The 6,048-nt window shown below is 39.1% G+C and overlaps 3 long non-coding RNA genes across 6 annotated transcripts; 2 read left to right on the top strand and 1 right to left on the bottom strand.

Annotated features, from left to right (window-relative positions):
• The first annotated feature begins 332 nt into the window (after positions 1 to 332).
• LOC106304144 lies at positions 333 to 894 on the top strand. The gene is made up of 2 exons (XR_001262649.1): positions 333 to 456; positions 542 to 894. It is a non-coding gene; the product is annotated as an uncharacterized LOC106304144 (long non-coding RNA).
• Positions 895 to 1,197: 303 nt separating this feature from the next.
• LOC106304143 lies at positions 1,198 to 2,518 on the top strand. Of its 4 annotated transcripts, none has more exons than XR_001262647.1 (5): positions 1,198 to 1,276; positions 1,430 to 1,650; positions 1,730 to 1,888; positions 1,973 to 2,063; positions 2,184 to 2,518. It is a non-coding gene; the product is annotated as an uncharacterized LOC106304143 (long non-coding RNA). The 4 variants fall into 4 exon arrangements; XR_001262646.1 differs by having other exon boundaries at positions 2,206 to 2,518; XR_001262648.1 differs by having other exon boundaries at positions 2,267 to 2,518.
• Positions 2,519 to 3,148: 630 nt separating this feature from the next.
• LOC106305029 lies at positions 3,149 to 4,736 on the bottom strand. Its single transcript, XR_001262900.1, has 2 exons — positions 3,423 to 4,736; positions 3,149 to 3,353 (listed from the first exon to the last, which is right to left on the bottom strand). It is a non-coding gene; the product is annotated as an uncharacterized LOC106305029 (long non-coding RNA).
• Between the last annotated feature and the right edge of the window lie 1,312 nt (positions 4,737 to 6,048).

Raw genomic sequence — 6,048 nt, forward strand, 5'->3', positions numbered from 1 at the left:
TTTTCAAAATTGTTTATCATTGAATAACAGTAGATTTGATTTACTTTTTGTAAATTGTTAATTGAATAACAGTGGATTACAAGTGATTTTAAACTACTTTAGATAAATGTCATATTCAATAACACAGGATTTGAAGAAAAAAAATAGAAATCATGTTATATATATATATATATATATATATATATATATATATATATACCAATAAAGTTGCATTTTCTCCCTTCTCATGATGCCACCTCATCACTCATATCTCCAAATTATGACACGTGTCCCCTCTTATTACTCTTTCTATTTGTGGGCTACTTACGTTGTTTGCCTGGTGGGCTCTTGCACTGAAATTTCAGAGATGACCCAATCTTATTTTAGGGTTTGTATCGGGTGAAACACGAACTATGCGCCTCCTCCCTGGCTCTCCGTCTTCTAGCAACTCAAATCACCACCTCTGTAACATCATCGGTTAGCTCCTTTAATTTCATCATTTACTTCTCACTCACTAGTCATCCCACTCCCTCAAAATTAATCATCGTCATTATCATCAAAGGTAACTTCCTGCTGTGGCGCATCAGGGGATAGGTTCGCCAATAGTCGTCTGACTGATCTAGGCTTTGGTCCTCTCAGATATATTTATCATATTTCCATAAGATTAAAAGAGATCTCCAAACGTGGGCAGCCATGGCAAGCACCAAAGTCCAGTGGATTATGATCCAGCTAATTGTACGTTTCCTAGGATCTTTTCTCTTTCTTCTATTTGTTGGTATTACTTTAGCTGTATTCTTTGATTGAATTTGCTTTGTTTTTGCGGCGGCTCCATAACTTAAATTGTAGGTTTTTTCAAAGTGTAAGCTCCAAAACAATGGATCTTAAAAGGTTTTAATTTATCAATGCGTTTTCTGATTCTTTGGTTTTACCTTTTCTGTATTTGTCACGCATAAAACTCGGACCCAAATTTGGCTATGTGAACACAAAGATCTGGGACCAGAAGAAATATTAATGCAAGTCATTTTATCTTTTCTTGCATTACGATTGTTTAGCTACCAATCTGTTGCTAACTAGTACCATAAGCATGTGGTTAGTTTCATTGGTAGATCAAGTGTGAATACTTAAACATTGTGACTATTTCTCTAATTTAGTCATTAGAAAAGGAAATACAGATCTGAGCCAGAGAATATGATTGGGTAATTGATGTCTCTTGGTTTTTGCAAGTGTTCAAGAGTTCCTGGTGTTCTCTTTATGCTTATGGACTCTTATGTTGATCTAGAGTACAAAAAATACAGAGGTAATTACTTCTCTCTGCTTAAGTGATTTGTCTCCATCATTTACTTCTCACCATTAGAGTTGGAGAGATTTTGTGTCATGTTTGTTGCTTTTATTTTGCCTTAGCTAAAAACTCTAGCATTTTTTTGTGGATTTGGATGTCATTTGCAAATAGATCGATCATCAATACTTGGAGATGCAATATATTATCTCAACGAACTTTTACAAAGGATCAATGATCTTCACAACGAACTTGAGTCAACTCCACTTGGATCTTTGCCTCAAACTTCAACAAGCTTCCATCCATTAACACCTACACCTGATACTCGTTATTGCCGTGCGAAGAAAGAGTTATGTCCCTCATCTTAGCCAAGGCCTAAAGGCCAACAAGCAAGAGTAAGGCGTAAACAAAGCTACATGACTAATTTTCGTTTCATAGGTTAAGACATTTACTCTACGTTTCTGTTATCCACAGGTTTGAGGTTAGACTAAGAGAAGGAAGAACAATGAAAATTCGTGTGATTTGTTGTCATAGACCTGGTTATATGCCAGCAACTGTGAAAACCTGAATAATCTTGGATTTGGATGTTCAGCAAGCGGTGATTAGCTGTTCAAACTGGTTTGCCAAGCTGAGGTAAGATTATCTCACGGTGCCACATCACCTCTCTTTAATGTTCTTCTCGCCCTTTTTTATTGTGATTAATGGGCTTTTTACTAGGTTTCAAATCATTGAAAAAAATCCAAGCGCCATGGAAGTCAAATTGTCTTCTTGGAGGCTACAGTCCTCGCCATAGAGAGCCTTCTTACAGGTCAGTTAATCTCATGTTTCAACTAACTAAACCTGAGAAGTATGCTTAGAACAATGATAATAACATACTCACCTCTAATTAGTATATAATTTTTTCTTTTCTTTTTGGAACAACACATAGCAACTTTGTTCATATTATATAGCTTCTGTTAGAACTGAATATGAAAGTGAAGACAGTGTAAATGATGTTCAAACGTCGAGCAGAAGATCCAGACCATGAAATCTAACAAGGCCGTAAAGCCAGACTAGCCTCCACCATTTGTCAAGGAATTTGTGTCTAGAAAGAGGAGAGAAGCCAGCAACAAAGGAAGAAGAAGAATAAGAATAAGAGAAGCTACCTAAGTTAACCAAAGAAAAAGAAGAGTTGATTAAGAAAGAAGAGGAGAAGAGAAAACAAAACACTATGCAGAGATGAAGTAGCAGCATCAGTTGGAGGAGGAGATAGCAAAAGCGAAAGAGGCAGAGGAGAGGAAGAAGAAGAGAGAAGAAAACTAAAAAGTAAGAAAATGAGAAGTCACTTATTAACAACGCTCATAATGAAGCTAAAGAATAAGAGAAGGTAAAATTTCCTTTTTCACAATAAATTGAAGTCTTTCTCGCAAGTATGGTTATGTTGGGACAAATGAAGATTGAAAGACTCCAAGCATGTAATTGATCTGATGAAAAAAATATATTGTTAAACGGTGAAGGTACTGTGAAGATATATGGGACTATAGGGAACAAACCAGTTCTTTTTTCATCTTATTTTGTTTTATTTTTTCCTGGTTTTTGATTTGTGTTCTTTTTTCTTGAGTTCCTTTGATAATGCTTGATAGTGTATTACATAGATTTGATAGTGATATAAACAATGTAATGGGGTTTAGTATCCATTATCTTCTTTTGTTTTCTACCATTATTTTGAACGTCGTACATGTATTTACTCCTTACAATTTGGATAAAGATTACAACTGGGTTGTTTTGGACTTTATCGGAGCCGGACCTGAGTAGGACATTTTCCTATACTCTTGTCTTTAAACTGAAAACTTTGTAACGAAATTAAAAGTTATTTTGTTTCAAACTGCACATGAAGGAAACTGAGAAAACAAGGAAAACCTTTACTCCAGTAATATATACGAATGTCGGTTTAAATTGTTTTGTTCCATAAACATATAAACATGTATCAGGGTTTCAGATGAATAAAACTGAAATGCATGTAACCATAAAAACAACATTGGTTAAGTAAATAGAGAAGTTTCTTGATGAGCTACCAAATTTCATTTGGAAACATCTAGTAAAATGCCACAGATACAGCCTGCGCAGACAGAAAGTGAGAATAACAACAACAACAAAGAAGACGCAATCGTAAGACTTTAGTGTTTACCTGGAGCACCTTATAGTGTCAACTATGATTCGCTGCATTTTATAGGATGGCTTCCAATCGCCATGTTCATTTTGTTTTGGTAAAAATGTAAAGATATTATTACCAACTTTTATTTTTTGACAGAAGCACAGTGGTGACAAGAAGAAGAAAAGAAAAAGTAAACATAAATACATACTCGATCAAGTATCAACAGGAAAGGCGGACACAACAATCACCACCGCAGTCGGAAGGCTCAACCAAGTCCGCACCATCCGCTTGCCGCAAAAAGATGAACCAAGTTTAACCGAGAGTCGAAATCCCAGTAATTTTGGCTTCTCCGATGATCCGCTCTTAAAGATAATGGCCCACCTGAGAACAGCTTGCTGAGAGCTTCAAAGCACCTGCCCACATGAACAAACAGCACCAGCAGCGGCCACACGTCACCCACAAAACCAAACCAAGCAATTATTTGACCCGGATACGGCCTATACAAGGTGCCGATCCAAGCAAAACGTGTCGCAACCACCGTACTCCTAACCTGAGCCCATCCCGCACACAACTGCCTCGCACACCACCACATAAAGATTTAAGCAAACCTATGTAGCGCTGGGATGTGAGAGAAAAACAGACACTAGATGTAGCGGTCAAAGACACAAGAACCACCACACACCCATAGTCAACGAGAACCGATGAACTGAAGTTGTTGCTGCTACAGCCGTCACATGGCTCGGCAAAGACGGGAATAAGAACAAGGGCACATCCCGACCAGAACCCCCTTACTCCGACAAGCACAAGAGAGCTGTCGACCAAGAGAGAACAAATCAAGAACCAGATTAGAAACCGCGAACAGGAGAACCGAAGGTGAGGAAGCCAAGCAAGCGGCCACTGAAGCGGCGTAGAAAAACGCTTTTTAAACCGCAAGCATAACCTACACGAGCCGGCCACTGAGCTTGAGCACCACCCACCTGCGTGCTCAAACCCACAACTCGCCGCCGTGATAATAAGATCCACCGACACAGAGCATGGCAAGAAGAGGACCCAGACTCGACGAAGCGAGAACCGATAACCCCAATCAAGGCCGATGACTCCTTGGACCAGAAGCAGCGAACCACCGACAATACATAGAAGCCAGACGAGATCTAAGGGGAAAAGATCTCGACTTCCAACCCAAAAAGCCGACTGCAGCTAACCACCACCCTCTCGTCCTCCTCGCCGAAGCCCCAACAGAAAGGGAAGAGACCACCGGAGAAAATGCAACCCTGCTGTGGAGCACTCTCTGGCGCAAAAACCCTAGCCCACGACGACGAGCGTATCGGAGGGGAGAAAGGAGATGAAGCGGCAGAAAGGTAGGAAAGGGAAATCTAAAGAGAGGCCCTCTGGACGCTGGTACGCGCCGCCACCGCTGTCCGAGCCGGAGGCAAGCTTGTTCAACAACGACGCGGCTCGAGAAAGAAGGGAAGAGATAAGTAGGAGAGAGAAACCTATGTACAATTCCTGTCCTCGCCATGTTCATCTTCCCATTATGTTGACAATGTGTTTTTTACTTAACATGTTGACAATGTTTTTTTTTGGCTAAACATGTTGACAATGTTAAATACTTAATAACATAAAAAATAGTTCCAATCGCCATGTTCATCTTCCCATGCGTAAAGAACTATTTTTTTCAAAATCCACTTAATAAAGAAAAAGAAAAAAAATCCAAATATGTAAATTTTCCGACATAATCTATTTAACAAGAAAGAAAAATTTGATATATAAAGTTAAGGATAAGAGGGAACTTCAAAGCAGAGCGTATCTGTTTCTTTTTTTGGTCAAAGCCTGAGCGTGTCTAAAGACTTTAACTTAAACACGAGCGTATCTTAAAACATTACTTTTGTACTTATATACTAGTCACTGAGGTGGATATGTAAGAAAACATAAAAAAGAAAAAAATATCTATCTATATATATAAAGTTGTGTTTCTCTCCTTCTTAAGCATGCCACATGGGATTCCATGTCACAAATTCGTTTACTGACGTCATGACACGTGTCACAAATTTATCACATGGCTGCCAATTATGATGTGGGCATGTCCTAAATATTGGGCCATGTATCTATTTACCTGTACTAGATATGAATTGTCGTCGTCTCAGATACTCCTACGAACTGTGACGGTTGTAGCAGCTGAAGAAAATCAGTCCGAGTAACGTTGGACAATTGTTTACGGCCTAACCCTGTTGTAACCCGGCGCCTGTGTATAATCGAATCGTCTTCTTCTTACCTGCGAACGAACTACAGAAACGTTATGGAAGTAGGCAACCTTAAACCTTCGTCATTAATGCCCTCATTAACAATACCTCCCCACTACTCACACAATTTCTTATTCAATACATCCTCTCTTTTATTCCCTTCAGTGAATCTACATCTATAAATCACTACAAGAAAACATAATCTTAACGAGGGCGGTTTTCCTCGTTATTTTGTCGTAAAAGAGGCTTTACGACGAATTAGCGAGGAAACGCGTTTGCTCGTTACACGTCTGTCGTAACACATATTTCCTCGCTAATTCGTCGTAACTTAGCGAGGAATATATTTCGTCGTAAAGACGAAGTAGGGCGATTCGTCGTAAAGACCACGTCAATATTCCACGTAAGGACGTCGCTATAAT

Source organism: Brassica oleracea, chromosome C7 (genome assembly GCF_000695525.1).
Source record: "Brassica oleracea var. oleracea cultivar TO1000 chromosome C7, BOL, whole genome shotgun sequence".
NCBI lineage: Eukaryota > Viridiplantae > Streptophyta > Magnoliopsida > Brassicales > Brassicaceae > Brassica > Brassica oleracea.